Source organism: Podarcis vaucheri (assembly GCF_965113315.1).
Source record: "Podarcis vaucheri genome assembly, chromosome: 15".
NCBI lineage: Eukaryota > Metazoa > Chordata > Lepidosauria > Squamata > Lacertidae > Podarcis > Podarcis vaucheri.
In genome coordinates this window covers 16,741,077-16,756,815 of record NC_138753.1, presented here as the reverse complement: position 1 = coordinate 16,756,815, position 15,739 = coordinate 16,741,077, and the positions used below count along the sequence as shown (strand labels likewise).

At 46.3% G+C, this 15,739-nt stretch overlaps 1 long non-coding RNA gene across 2 annotated transcripts; it reads left to right on the top strand.

Annotated features, from left to right (window-relative positions):
• Nucleotides 1-1,068: 1,068 nt before the first annotated feature.
• Nucleotides 1,069-5,889, top strand: LOC309519692. Of its 2 annotated transcripts, none has more exons than XR_014213967.1 (4): nucleotides 1,069-1,111; nucleotides 2,644-2,700; nucleotides 3,467-3,590; nucleotides 5,510-5,889. It is a non-coding gene; the product is annotated as an uncharacterized lncRNA (long non-coding RNA). The 2 variants fall into 2 exon arrangements; XR_014213968.1 differs by lacking the exon at nucleotides 1,069-1,111 and adding an exon at nucleotides 1,296-1,376.
• The last annotated feature ends 9,850 nt before the right edge of the window (nucleotides 5,890-15,739 follow it).

Genomic DNA, 15,739 nt, shown 5'->3' with positions numbered 1-15,739 from the left:
AGTCTTGCTTACTGTTCTGTGACATTTTGATTGGTCTTGATAAAGTTATTGCCTGACTGTGGGCTATTGGATTCTTCTTATCAAGAACAAGACATTCCTTTTATTCCCAGTTTTTTGGGGATTGTCTATCACCCACTCCCTTGAGTACCTTGCCCTTAAAGTGTGTGACTGGTTGATAGTTATTGCAACCTATTGTAATTTTTAAAATAAATTTATTTATTTGGTTTTTCAAATTAAAATTTCACAGAGATATATCAAACATAAATAATCAAAACAAGATTCCAATGAATCCCCTGGACTTCCATCCTCCCCTTTGTAGGTCCTGTTATTTATCATTTCCTTCCTCATCTTTTATGGTAGTCCAGATCTTTTGCATCTCCATAGTATCCAGAATTCACCCTTAAACTACAAGTGATATTCCAATCCTACTAACGATTTTAACTGTTTACAATGGTCTTTAAGATAAGTTATAAATTTTCCCCATTCCTTATTTTAAAAAATTAAGGAATGGCCACAGGGAGTTGGGTATGTTCAGCCTGGAGAAGATGGAAAGGTGAAAGTTATCTTCAAATATCTGAAGGGCTGTCACACAGAAGATGGAGGAAACTCGTTTCCTCCTGCTCCAGAGGGTGGGAGCAGAACCAATGGATTCAAATGACAAGAATGGTGATTCCAACTAAACGCTAGGAAGAACTTTAAAAGCTGTTTGACAGTGAGACAGATGACTTTGGAAGGTGGTGGGCTCTCCTTTGCTGGAGGTTTTTAGACTGAGGTGGATGGTCACCTGTCAGGGATTGTTTAGCTGTGATTCCCACATTGCAAGGAGCCCCTTTCAACTCTATGGTTCAAGAGTTGGTTCTATGGTTCAAGGCAGATGAGACTGACCACCTCTCACAAGGTGCCATTAATTGTCTTCTCAACCCAGCTGGCCAATCCCATTCTGTGACCTCCTTAACCAAGGATCAAGCCTGCATAGGAATTGTGATAGGATGTGGGTTGGAGTGGGTGCAGGCCCTGCCCTCTCCTGCCTATCTATAAGGGGGAGATGCAATTGGAGGAGGAGACAGAAGCTCAGCGCAGCACTGAGAGCAACTGGCTTTGAAGGCGAAAGGTAGGAGGACTCTGTAGCAAAGGAGTTTGTTCCAAAAACTGACCTTGGAGAAGGAGGCAGTTACAGTGTAAGTGGGAAGTATTCTGAGAAGAGGAACACAGTGAACTCAGGAAATTCAGAGCAGAATTATGGAAGGTCTGGAATGAAAACGAGGCAGGCAAGCCAATCCTTTCTATGTGGGACTGTCCTGGGATGCAAAGAATAGCCATCACTTGAGAGCATCCATCCAAGCTTTGCATTCAACTGATCAAATACTGGCTTCCAGGTAGATCTCTGCTTTCTCACACAGGGTGACAAACCCAGTAGCTTTCTAAGGGACCTAGACTAAGCTCCTGCCACCTGGGAACTAAGCCATTTCATAGGAGACCCACCATGTGAAATACTCTCCCTATTGAGAGTTGGAGGTCACCAACGGTAGTGTTTTCACCATCAATGAAACACTTGTTTGTTTACCCAGCCTTTTACCAACTGCTAGTAAAGGTTCCCTGTTGCCTTTGGGGCCTTTGCTGTTTTCACCCTAAGTACTCTTTTTTTTAGAGATTACTGTCATGTTTTATGATGTGAACCACTCTGGTATTTTTTGATAACAAAAAGCAGTATATAAATTCCGAAAATTAGTTAATTAGTTAATTAAACCCTAAGATCCAGATGGGGAGGCCATAAGTCAGATGAACAGAGGACGTCACTGTATAAGCCTGATTGGCAGTAGAAATAATGTTTGTTTGTTTGTTTGTTTGTTTGTTTGTTTGTTTGTTTGTTTGTTTGTTTATATGCAACCCATCTGACTGGGTTGCACCAGTCACTCTAGGCAGCTGCCAACAAATTAAAACACAGTAAGCTATCAAACACTAAAAACTTCCCTGTATAGGAAACTTCCCTATAAAATGATTCCACCTTGCAGAAAAAAGACTCTTGCAATAAATTGCCCTTCAGGAAAACATCAAAGACCTGAGTTTCTCCCAACAACTGAAAGGCTAAAGCAGAATACAGTTTAGACTCTGGCCTCCTAGACCACACCAAACCACAACTGCTAGCAGAGGAGTTTCAGGGATTGCTTACTCATGAGTAGGCTGCTTACTCATGAGAAGGCCCCTTTTACTCAAGTGTTCCATGGTGACTTGGATATGCATGCTGTGCTGTTGCTTTTCGGCTCAGCCGTGGCCTTCTGAAGGACCAAGGGAGGGGGAGAGAGGGAGAGAGTCATAGAATCATAGAATTGTACAGTTAGAAGGGTTACCCACAGGGCATCTAACCCAACTCCCTGCAACCTCCTCCTCTGACAGCTCCAGGGCTTTTTAAGCAGGTCTCTCAGCCTGGAAGGCCTGTGAAGAGGTTCCTTAGCATTTGTTCAGAGGGGACCCTGCCTGCTCCTGGATCTGTGTCCTGGTTGTCCTCTAAGAACTCAGTGTCTGGTATTGGCTCAGAGCTGGGAACGGCATCTCAAAGGAGAGGTGGAGGAGCTTTAGGTGGTGAGCATCACGGAAGCGGAGGAAGCCTCTGAAATGGTCCTGAAATCTCCTCTTCCTCTCCAGACAGTATGAAGATCTCAGGGGCTACTGTTGCCTTACTCCTTGCTGTGGCAACTCTGCGTGAGTCAACCTGACTTTTCAATTTGTACAGTACTATACATTCCAGCCACAAAATAATAATAATAAACAACCTCTCATAATCATCACAGTATGAGGATGCATTCCACCGCAAAAAGCCACCAGAGGAAGGGACAGAATCATAGAAGGGTAGGATTGAAAGGAGCCACCAAGTGTCCTCTAGTCCAGGCAGGTCCAACAGGTAGATCGTGATCTACCAGTAGATCACTGGACGCATGTGGTAGATCACTGGTAGATCACTGGCTCTTCCCCCCTCCCCAAAGCTTTCCTCCTCCCTAAAAGAAGCTCAACAACTTTGACCTGAACCCAAAAAAGGGGATTGATCACTGCCAGTAGATCACAGTCTCTTGGGAGTTGGCCACCCATGTTAAGTCCAACCCCCTGCAGTGCCTGACAGATAGACACCCAACCTCTTCTTAAAAGCCTCTGAGGAAGGAGAGTCCATCACCTTTTGAGAGAATCCATTCCACTGTTGAATGTTCTCCCTAATGTTTAGGGCTGTGAAGGATATGGCCCTGGATTTGAGAGAAAGACAGGGTGGCCTGGCAGAAGGGAAGACCCACACAGCCCCCAGCCCTGATGTCTTTCAACATAAATGCCTCCACACAGAGAGAGACAAGGGGTGCGATCCTCCAGTCAAGTGGGTGGTGATGTCTCTGGGTGTTTGATGCAAATAAACTCCCATAGCTTTAGCTCTTGGGCATCTTACACATTTCATAATATGAATAGCAATGCCTGCTCTCCCCAGCTCTCCAGGCTCGACGGAATGCCCCACCTGGCTGCTGCTCTGCCCATTATCCAGGAAGTGTGGGACCCACTGCCGTAGTGGATTATTTCTACCCCGACCCTAAATGCGCTCTGCCTTCTGTGGTGTAAGTTTTGGGGAATGGGTGAAAGCCAAGGTGTCAGTTGACGAATGGTGGGGGATCAGGAAAGATGGAAAGCAAAGACTTAAGCATTTGGGAGCTGGGTTTGGGGAGCGGGGAGATCATAGATATGATAGATGGAGAAAATCAGGAGTGGGTCAGAGGGAAAAGGAAGAGCTGAGACTGATTTTGCTTCCCCACTAGGGAACGGCAGATCCTTCAGTTTCAATTTCTCTCTATTTTCCCATCTTAAATTCAGCATTTGCAGACATTCTGGTGCACCTTTGTTCCAAAATATGTGAATTCCCCAGGAAAGAGTGCTTGTTTGTATATTATTTTCGCTAACAGAGACATTTTTGTCTGCATTGGAGAACTGTACCCAAAATTCAGAGGAGTCCAAGTGTTTAAGGTGGGCGTGCTGCTTTGGGAAGCGGGGATTTGGCTGGCAGGCTCGCATTTAATGGTGAGCAAAATGAATTTGTGCCCCCTCTCTACACCCTGCTGAGAACATGTGATCCGTGGTGAGGACGGGCCTGGTGCCTTTTAACATGGAAGAGGACCTGCCTGCCTGTTTTACCAGTTCCAGAAATGGAGAAATAATGGAGAAATAAATAGCCCTTGTTCAGTGGCCCATTGAAAATGCATTTGGGATTTTTTAGTCCAGAGAAAAAGCAAGTAAGAGGTGACACGACAGAAGTTTATAAAAATGATGCATGGCATGAGAAAATGGGTAGAGAAACCCAGCCAGTAAATAATAAAATTGTTGTTGTTGTTGTTGTTGGTCTCCCTCTCTCATAACACCAGGCCATAATGTGACCACACCCTCTGTCCTCCTAGGACAGAGAAAAGTGTTATGTAGTGAAGTTCTCACCCTGGACCAGCAGGGGGATACTGTAGATAGTTCAGGTCCACATATGCAAATAAGGGATCGAAAGTGACGCTCAGTGATTGGATAGTTACGGAAAATGGTTACTGTTGCATTCTAGTGGAGCTCTATATAAGCAGGCTGGCTGAACCCTTCAGTTCAGTTCTGTTCTGGCCTGTGAATAAACAAGAGCTGTTTGAAGAATCGCTGTGTCATCTGATATGTTCACCCACAACTTAACAAAAAGAGTCTTTCTTCATGAAGCACATCATTAAACAGTGGAACTCCTTCCCTCGGGAGGCAGATATGGCCATCAACGTGGAAGAGAAAGCGTAAAAAAGAATTAGATAAATTCAAGGAGGAGATGGCTCTTGATGGCCACCAAGCCATGATGACGATGCTCTGCCCTGACAAATGGAACCTGGATGTGTCTCCACAGAGGCATAGCAAGGGCAGGTGATAGCGGTGCAAAAAAAATTGTGTGTCTCCCCCCCCCACACACACACACACATTGCAGGCCCCAGAGTTGTTGAGCTTCTTTTAGGGAGGGTTGGCCACAAAACAGATACGCCCGCCGATCGTGCTAATCCGACCGATGGGCACATGAAACCGTGCTAGCACTGCCAGCCAGGATTTGAAAGCACTGCCCACTGGGGGTGTCAGCGCTGCCCACCGATCGTGAAAATCTGCCCACCGATCGCATAAAACCGCCCGACGGGGATGCGAGTGCCACCCGCCAGGGGGTGCCAGGCTGATCACCAGGCGGATTTGTGCAATCAGAGGGTGGATTTTCATGACGACAATCACGCCACTCGTGATCCGCCCAGGGGGATTTTGTCACACACCCCAGGCATGACACCCGGGGTGGACCACACACACCCCACACATCCCTTGCAACGCTGCTGCTTCTCCACAAGAATGGTTCTCTCATTTTCAGACCCCAATTGCTGGTTTCCTACAGACATCTGTTTGGCCACTAGAAGGACAGGAGGCTGGTTGAGATGAACCTGAGCCATTAGGGGTTATCTTATGCTCTTATGGCTTCTCCTTTCCTTGACAGGTTTATTTTGCTTATCCAGAAGCGGCTCTGCGCTAACCCAAAAGCTGAATGGGCCATTAAACTTGTGAGATTCTTAGACGCAAAGCATGGGATCTCCTCCTGAACCATCGTGGCTCTGCCTGAATTCTATTGTGCGGCTGCAGGATGAATTTATTTCCATACCAAATTGTATGTGTTGATTTATGCACATTAATTTACATATTTAAGTAGCTTTTTTTTTTAAAGCACTTTGCCCTCTGAACTGAGTGAAAGAGAGCTTGAGAACACATAGCTACAGTCATGTTTCCCTTCTTAGACCAATTGCTGCTTATCTGTTCTGAGCCTGTCGGCAGGTCAGTTCTCTTGCTGGGTTCTTTCAAAAAATAAAGATGTGAAAGGTCTCCTCTCTGTCTCTTGCTGAGTCCTTCTTTTCTCTGGGAATCCCAAAAGGAAGTGGGTTGAGCTGGAAAGTGGGGAAGGAGCTCCATGACTTCCTCCTGGGTCCATCTTGGAAGGGGAGGGGAATACAGGTCATGCCCACAACATACATTCTATTTTTTTGTTAAATCCTTTTTATTAATTTCCAATAAAAAACATCCAATTAACATATCAAATCATAATCCAATTAAAAGAAAAAACTAAAATAAAAAAGACCAAATTGTCATCCAAATTATGATTATTAATTTTTCGGGGCTTCCCATAGTCTGGACCTTGAAGCATATCTCCAAATCTCAGTCCTGCCTCTCCTCATTGCTTCCATATTTGCTGTAATGTTTCCAAGGGGTTGCTCGAGAGTAAGCAAGCAACTATCTCCCTGCTTGGCTGTGAAGCCTTGCTTTTGCTGCCAAAATAAACCTTATCGGTCCGGAGCCCCACTCTCCCGTGGCTCGCTCAATCACTGGCAGAATCCGTGAGTGGGCGGTTCTTAAACTTTCCCCAGCAAAGCAGCTTCTTGACGCCCAGTTTGCGCCTCCCCTCTCTGCGCGGATGCTTTCTGCGCAGGGAGGGCGTGGGTGGCGGAGGACCCCTCTCCACCCCGCTTTTCCCAGGCACGGAGTCCTGGCACCGCCTCGCCACTTCTGACTCCTGCAGCTCCTCTCCACTGGAGGCGTGTTTACTCTCCTCCCTTGAAGAAGAACTGCTCCCCACAATCCCTGGGGGTTCTCTATAATCCATTCGGCTTTTCCTCTCTCCCTCCTGAACCGATGGCAGTTCTCTGACATTTTCCACAACTCAATTTTAACGCTTTAGTCCACAACATACATTCTAAGTGTTCCTGCACCACCATAAACGTCCTTTGTTTGTTTGTTTAGTCGTTTAGTCGTGTCCGACTCTTTGTGACCCCATGGACCAGAGCACGCCAGGCACTCCTGTCTTCCACTGCCTCCCGCAGTTTGGTCAGACTCATGTTTGTAGCTTCGAGAACACTATCCAACCATCTCGTCCTCTGTCATCCCCTTCTCCTTGTGCCCTCAACCTTTCCCAACATCAGGGTCTTCTCCAGGGAGTCTTCTCTTCTTCTCATGAGGTGGCCAAAGTATTGGAGCCTCAGCTTCAGGATCTGTCCTTCCAGTGAGCACTCAGGGCTGATTTCCTTAAGAATGGATACGTTTGATCTTCTTGCAGTCCATGGGACTCTTAAGAGTCTCCTCCAGCACCATAATTCAAAAGCATCCATTCTTCGGCGATCAGCCTTCTTTATGGTCCAGCTCTTACTTCTATACATCACTACTGGGAAAACCATGGCTTTAACTATACGGACCTTTGTTGGTAAGGTGATGTCTCTATAAACGTCCTGACATCACACAAAAAATCCTGGGAAGTGTAATTTGTTATGGGTGCTGAGAAATGATAGCAAACCATGCAGAGAGCTACTATTCTGTGCATCTTGAACAAGCTGTGGGATTCTTTGGGCAGAAGTTATTAAAGTTCAAGTGGTATCACAGATGCTGTGAATAGGACTAGAGACAGTTTTGCAATCTGAGGTTCATGTTCTGAGGTTCAAGTTTAAAGTTTATTCAGAGCATCAGAAAAAACAGGTGTATTGGCCGCCCGGATGCTGCTAGCCCAGAGATGGAAGGAAGAGACAACCCCGACCAAAGAAGAATGGCAGATCAAGTTGATGGACTATGCTGAAACGGCAAAATTAACTGGGAAGCTCAGGAATCAAGAAGAAGAGAATTTTTTAAAAGAATGGGAAATGTTCATAATGTATATACTAAATCATTGCAAATAAGTTGAAACATTAGCCTGCTTTTAAATGCACTAATAGAAACCACAGATAATTTAGGAAGATGGAAATTTTGGAGAAGTATTGATATGCAAATGAAAATAGAATTAAGAAGTCCGATGGATGGGATGGGTGGAAGTCAGTAATCTTGAGTAATCAGAGTAATCTCAATATGTGAATGTGTAAGACATTTAGAGGTAACTTTATCACTTTTCTTTATTGTTTCTCTTTCTTTCTTTCCTTCTTTCTTCCTTTCCTTTCCTTTACAAAATCAAATGAAACAATTATTAAAACCAAAACATGAGTATCATGGAGGATCCTAAGGCTATTGACGGCTACTAGCCACAAAGGCTCTGCTCTGCCTCCACAAGTTGGAGACCATAATGCCTCTGAATGCCAATTGCTGGAAACCACAGGAGGGCAGAGTGCTCCTATGCTCAGGTCCTGCTTGCAGGCTTCCCAGAAGAGGCATGTGGTTGGCCACTGGGAGAAGAGGATGCTGGACTAGACCTGACCCATCTTATGGAAGCCTCCTTCAAAGCAAAATGCCCCCACTTTCCAGACCCAGTCACAGCAAAGGGGAAGAGAAGAACGAAAAGGGCCTTCCTGGTTCTCCTTTTTCCACCCTCCTCCTGCTGCCTCGGCTTTCGAGGACAGTTTCCTGCTTCTACAGGGCTAGGAACCAAGGGTAGAGCAAAACCCCTTTTGTCATTGTGCAATACTTGATTTCCTCCGGGGATATATTTAGCCACACGGCACAAATCACGCCGGCCATGGCCCACGGAAAAGGGATATTGCATCACCGGCAGGCTCATGGTGGCTGCTCTCCTCTTCCTCAGCCAGCCACCTCTGGCAGCAGAAACATGGGGAAATGCCCTGTTCTCGTAGAAACATGGGGAGCTGTGAGTCCGTTGGTCTATCTAGCTCAGTATTGCCCACACTGACTGGTAGAGGCAGCTCTCCGTGGTTTCAGTCTCAAGGGTCTTTCTCAGCCTGACCTGCAGTTGCTGAATATGGAAACTGGGAGATCTTCTGCAGTGAATTTCCTGGGGTTGGTCCAGATGACTCTTAGGGTCCCTTCCAACTCGACAAAACTATGATTCTATGCAAAGCAGGTGCTCTGCTACTGAGCTATGGCCTTTCCCCAAAGAATAACATAAGATTCCAGTCCTCATGGTTGATTTGAATAGGAACGCAGGAAACAACCTTACTGGTCCATTTAACTCAGTATTGTCTGCGCTAGCTGGCAGCAGCTCTCCAGGGTTTCAGTTCCAGCAGTGACTAGAGATGCGGAGGCTTAAAACAGGAAGACCTCTTGCAGATGCTCCATCTACAGAAACAGCCATAATTTGGCCACATCCATACCATGCATCTGAAGTGTGGCTTAGGGGTTAGAGGGTTGGACTAGAACCTGGGAGACCAGGGTTCAAATCCCCACTCAGCCATTATGCTCACTGGGTGACCTTCATGGCCAGTTACCACCTCCCAGCCTAACCCACCTCACAGGGTGGTTGTGGAGGTTAAATGAGGAGGGGGAGAACCTTGAGCTCCTCGAAGAAGGAAGTGGGCTATAAATGTAATAAAGAAAAGCAACCATATATCACAAGAGTCCTGGGAACTATGGTTTGTATAGTCTCATGCCCAAAGCTTTAATAAAATATTTCAAAAAGCAGGGGGGAATCTTAGGTCATTTCCAGAGGAGGAAGATGATGCCCCTGTTTGAGAAATGTGAGCATGGGGCTGATTGGGATCCTTTGTTATTCCTAGAATCATAGAATTGTGGAGCTGTAAGGGACCCCAAGGGTCATCTAGTCCAACGCCCGGCAATGGATCCATTAAATAAAAGAATATCTCATTGAGCTGCAGAGTCATTCTCTTATTCATCCGTTCTTGGAAGCTCACATCTGTTGAGTCGGCTCCTCTGCCAATTGCAGACATAACAAAACCATTCTTGGAGGGACCCTCCCTTCTTTCCAAGATTGTACAATCGTCTCTCTTGCAATTGCCAATTTGAAAGTTAGCATTTCTTTTCTTTTTTTCAATGGGTGTCTTCTATAACATTCCAGTATGTCACAATAGAGAAATACATAAACAAATGGGGGCAAGGAATCAGAGTGAACCTCTTGGATGAGCACGTTTAACCGCTGGCTGTGACGCTGCAGCGATCTCTGGTGGTCAAGAGGAGCTATCGCTGCTGCCGCCTCCCTCACTGCGCATTTTTCATAAATGCAGTTCCATAGGCATGTCTTGCGTTTCCATGCTCTGGGTGCACAACAAATGATCTGTCTCTAGAAGTCTTCTTCGTCGTTGCAGCACGAAGCTGTAGACTGGAGAGCAGCAAAGGAAAGGCATGGACGAAAGCTCTCATAAGTTGTGGCTAGTCACTTTTTGATCCTGTGTTTGTGTCTTAAAGGATGCTGAACCCCATAAGTTAGCTTGTTTTTATTGTTATTGTTATTATTATTTATTTTAAACAACGACTCTCACCAATTCTTCAGTTAAAGGTTGTCCAAATGCAGACAGCTCTTTCAAACCAATCAATGGATGCTCCTTACACTACCTCAGTAATCCTCACAACAGCCCTGCAAGGTTGATCAGAAGTCTCACCCCCCACCACCCACACACACACAAACACACACTGTTGCAGATGAGAAGAGTGATTGGCCTCAGGCTACCTTGCAAGGTCATGGCTAATAATAATGATGATGATAATGATGATGATAATAATAATGTATTATTTATACCCTGCCCATCTGGCTGGATTTCCCCCAGCCACTCTGGGCGGCTTCCAACCGAATATTAAAAACAATACAGGCTGAGGGAAAATTCAGGCTGGAAATTCCTCTCTTCCCTTTAACACTCTTAGTCAGGATGCTCTCTCCCTAGGAATGAAGGTGAGGCAGCCGTGTGAGGCTAGACCCCCTTCCTCTCCAGGTGCTTATGCTGGGCATCCACCATTTCGGTGATCAGCTCCATGAGCTCCATGCAGACATCATCTTGGCACTCATCTATCTTCCCCTAGAAAATCCCCGGCAGCCCAGAGGGGGGCTGACGGGCTGTTGGCAGAGCAGAAGGGGGCGTAGCTCAGTGCCAGAACACCTGCCTTGCATACAGAAGGTCCCAGGTTCAAACCCCACCCCCGACACCTCCAGGTAGGGCTAGGAGAAGATCCTACCTGAACCCCTGGAGAGTTGCTACCTGTCAGTGAGGGCAATGGACCAGTAGGTCTGACTTGTACTAAGGCAGCTTCCTGGGTTCCACTTTTCTTCCAAGGAGCTCAAGGCGGGGTACATGGTTCTCTTCCTCCCCTGGCCCAGGGCTTCATGGCTGAATGGGGATTTTTACACTGGCTTCCCCACTGGTCTCCTCCACACTGGCTGTGGCCTAGTTTGCACATCATGGAAAGTCAAACTGTTTATGCCCCAGTTTAGATCACAGTGAAAGACTGGCTGGCCCAAGATTATCTTCTTATGTTCTTTTGGGACATTTCGGTACTTCTCGTCATGGTGGATTTTGGAGCAAGCCCTCTCTTCTTCTTCTTCTTCTTCTTCTTCTTCTTCTTCTTCTTCTTCTTCTCTGAAAAGGGATTCTTGGCAAATGCATGGACTAAACATCTCCTGGGGCTCTTCGCAATTTGCTCACAAAGCACCAAGAATGCAGCGGTTACATGGATATGTTTGCTTTTCCATGAATCAAAGCTGGGTCTCTGCGTCGGCTGCCACTGCACTGAGCTGGAAAACATGCAAGTCGAAACATTTTACGAGCCACAGAAATCTGATCAGCTGCAGAAATCTGTTGCGATTAAGGAACGTCTATTAAAAAATTCCAAGGCGCTGAGTGGCAGGTGTTGCTTCCTGGAAATGTCCCGTCACGCTTGTCATAAGAATGACGCGACCAGAGGCATTTGGCAGATCTAGGAACATAGTTATGTTCTTATCAGTTCCATAGAAATATTGGGAGGGCAAGGTTTGCTTGCGCAAAAACACCAAGTGGGCATGGATTGGGTAACCCGGATTGGCTAGGATGTGAGGGAATTTCACTGGGAAAATGGCAGCACCCTGGGGGCCTGTCTGAGGAATAGGGGTCTCCTAAAGACTCTCAGCACCCTTACTCAGCACCAAGCTACAGTTCCCAAGTTTTTGGGGGAATGTGTAATGCAGACGAGGCCTCTGTGTCTGAAACAGGAGAGGACTCTGCGTTCCTCCTTTTTCCTGGAGCTGCCAGGATTGTCACAAAGCCTGATTTACTCGCTGGGTTCATAGCGGAGGCTCCAAAGTGAAAATAAAGGGGTTGGGGGGCAGGGAGAACAAAGGCTTTCTGTGCAAATTATTATTCCTACACAGGGGCTTGTTGACTGGGCTTTGCGGGGTTTTCTTTCAGATTCGTTTGCGGCTTTGAAGAGAGCCGCTGCCTGCCCTGAATTATTTACACCTCGCTGGCAAGAGGCTGTCTGGGAAAATCCCGCAGAAAGGGAGCATGGCCTCCTGACTCAGTGACCTGGTGCTGCTCACCAGAGGAAGCAGCTGTGAAAAACAACCAGGAGAGCAAGAGACCAGGATGGAGAAGGATGTGGCAGCTTGTGCCTGGAGCCAAGCAGAGGAGATTTGGGGAGAGGGCTGTGACTCAGCAGCAGATAGGGAGCGGCAAAACCTCTCTGTTTCGCTTTCTTCCCATTTTTCATTCTTCTCGTCTTCCAGCTCAGTTCTCGGCATTTCCACATCTGTTTACCATTTAAAAATTTTAAAAACTCGTCCTCATGAGAATTCAGCAGTGAATTTTTCCTATTAGACATATTTTTGCGTGCAATTTCCCCCCGCAATCTCCCCATTATATAACGCATTTTGGTATGTTATTATCATGAATATATGCATAATTAGGCATGCTTTGTATTCATAATATGCATCTGAAGAGCCAGTGGTTAGCGTGCCAGACTAGGACCTGGAAAAGGCCAGGGTTCAAATCCCCGCACTTGGCCGTGAAGCTCGCTAGGTCGTTAGCTTGGGGGCGAGCCATTGCCTCTTCATCTAACCTACCTCACAAGGTGGTTGTGAAGATAAAATGGGGAGGTACACCACTCTGAGTTCCTTGAAGGGTTAGGTTGGGACACAAATGCAACAAATAAATAATTCCTCGGCTGGAGAGCTCCACTGCAAAATTCAGAGCAGTATGAAATTTGCAGGGTGGTTGGGTGTTTCTGGTTTGTTCATATATATAAGGAAACAAAAAAGTGTATAAGACAAATAGAAGCAAGAGAGAATATAAAGGAGAAAAAGACTGTAACACCGTACATGCTTGTCCAGTGTTTCAGTTTGCATCTTTATTTTTTAAAGTATGAATCTGGAATTTTTGCTGATAAATGCAGACTGAACTGAATTTCTCTTTCCCACCTGCCCCATTCCCTCCTGACAGAGCACTTCCTCTACATGCAGAGGGCCCCAGAATAGGCCAGACAAGTCCTGGCATCCCCAAGTCGGTCTGGGAAAGATCTGGAGCTGCCAGTCAGTGTAGATTACACCAGCCTGCACCAACACTGACTTCAATTTACTCATTAGAACCTAAGAACATAAGGAGAGTCTTCTGGGTCAGGCCAATGACCCATCTAGTCCAGCATCCTATTCTAACAGTGGCCAGCCAGATTCCCTGAATGCAAAACCCACAAGCAGGACACTTGGCACAAGAGTCCTCTCCCCTCCTGATGTTTCCAGCAACTGGGATTCAGAAGCACTGCTGCCTCCAACTGTGGAAGCAGAGCAAAGCCGTCATGGCTAGCAGCCATCAATAGCCCTCTCCTCCATGTACATGTCAAATCTTCCTTTAAAGCCGTCTAGCTTGGTGGTTATGACTGCCTCCTGTGGAAGTGAGCTCCACAGTTTAACTCTGCGCTATTGGCGCTGTGGGTTAAACCACAGAGCCTAGGACTTGCCGATCAGAAGGTCGGCGGTTCGAATCCCCGCGACAAAGTGAGCTTCCATTGCTCGGTCCCTGCTCCTGCCAACCTAGCAGTTCGAAAGCACATCAAAGTGCAAGTAGATAAATAGGTACCGCTCCGGCGGGAAGGTAAATGGTGTTTCCTTGCGCTGCTCTTGTTCGCCAGAAGCGGCTTAGTCATGCTGGCCACATGACCCAGAAGCCGTACACCGGCTCCCTCGGCCACTAAAGGGAGATGAGTGCCGCAACCCCAGAGTCGGCTACGACTAGACCTAATGGTCAGGGGTCCCTTTACCTTATTGGAAGAAGGACTTTCTTTTATCTGCCCTGAATTTTCCAGCATTCAGCTTCACTGAGCTAAAAGCAGGTTGCAGGCAAAGATGCTGGGATACAGAGCCATGCTGGATACAGACTCCATGCTGGATACAGACTCCAAGGCTCTGGCTCTGGGGAAAGCAAGGCTTTTGGGGGTGTTAATGCTGTGAGCCCATCCGTCTTCAGCTCAGGTTGTATATACGTGTAAATAAAACCATATATCCTAAAAACACCACAGTCTCCACTGTTCCTCATTTGAGGAGACCGAACCCTGGGTGAGCATCGGAAACCCCTGAAATCTTGCACCACTTAGAGATTGGGGTGGCAGGTAAGAATACAACAAAATAAGGAATGTGAAAAGGAGAGCAGGAATCACCAGGACTACAAAATGGGCAAATAAAGTCATTTTGTTTATTCATCTTCGTCATCTTAGTCATGACCCCATGAACCAGAGCATGCCCTGGAAACGCTCACTTTCTTCTCAAATTTTCTCCTTTTTTATGTCCATGGAGTTTTCTTGGCAAAATACTGGAGTGGATTGCCAGTTCCCTCTCCAGGTGGATCACATTTAGTCTAAACTCTCAGCTATGACCTGTCCGTCTTGGGTGGCCCTGCATGGCACAGCTCATAGTTTCTTGAAGTTATTCAAGCCCCTTTCGCCACAACAAGGCAGTGATCCATGAAGGGATAAAGTCATTAGCATCATACAAATAGGTAAGTTCTTATCTAAAGTAGCACTTGTATCAATACCTAATTCAGCTTCTCTGTTTCATCTTTTGCAGTACCAGCCAAACCATATTGCAAACTGGAGTTTCCTCACTATCAGTCACTTAATTTATTTGTGTGTGCAATGCTCTTCTTCTTCTTCTTTTCACTTTTTCCATCCTGGCAAGTGATCCCGTATGTCATCAAATATTCAGCCAGCCAAGCTCAAAGCAGACACCGTGAATTGCCAGGTCAGCATCGCGGCAGCTAACCAGAGACCCATGGAAATTCCCCCAGAGCAGGCCAAAGAAAAAAGGGGAAGGAAGGATGGAAGGAAGGAAGCCAATCAGTCAGTCGATGAGCTAGTTGGCCTCCGGAAAGTATTGGCTCTGAAGTTCCTGGGAGGGGAAGGTCCGCTTTTCTCCATCATGACATCTCAAACGCAGCAGCTACTTGCCTCGTAATGGAAAGGCTGCCTCAATGGGCGGAACTGACACTACTGCAGGTGTCACAGAATGCCCATTCCACATTTGTAAGAACTCGGTCATTTAGTGTGGCAGTGGCTACCCTTTGGAACTCCCTGCCTCTTGATTTGAAGCAGGCACCTTCACCATATTCCTTTCACTGTTAAAAATATTCTTGTTTAGACAAGCCTGCCCAGATGCTTAGAAAGCTGGTGTGAATTTTAATCTGCTTTTAGTATTTTAACTTCGTGTATGTTTTAAAGTATTGCAAACTTTTCTTGATTTACATCTTTTAGTAAATCAAGTGGTGTATATTTTTTTATGAAATAAATAATAATAAAGCAAAAGACCTCAGGAGAGCCCTGCTGGATTAAGCCATCTGGATTAAGCCTGCTCTGTATGGACTACAATTCCCATCATCCCTTGCAGTCAGCACAGCTGTGCTAGAGTAAACAGGTTGGCCACACTACCTGGCAGTGATGGGGATGGCAGCCCAGTCTAGTCTAACATTATATATTCCATACTGTTCAACAGGAGGTCTCTGGGAAGTCCACAAGCAGGGCATGACTGCGTCACCTTTTCTCTGATATTCTCCACCACAGAATGGTA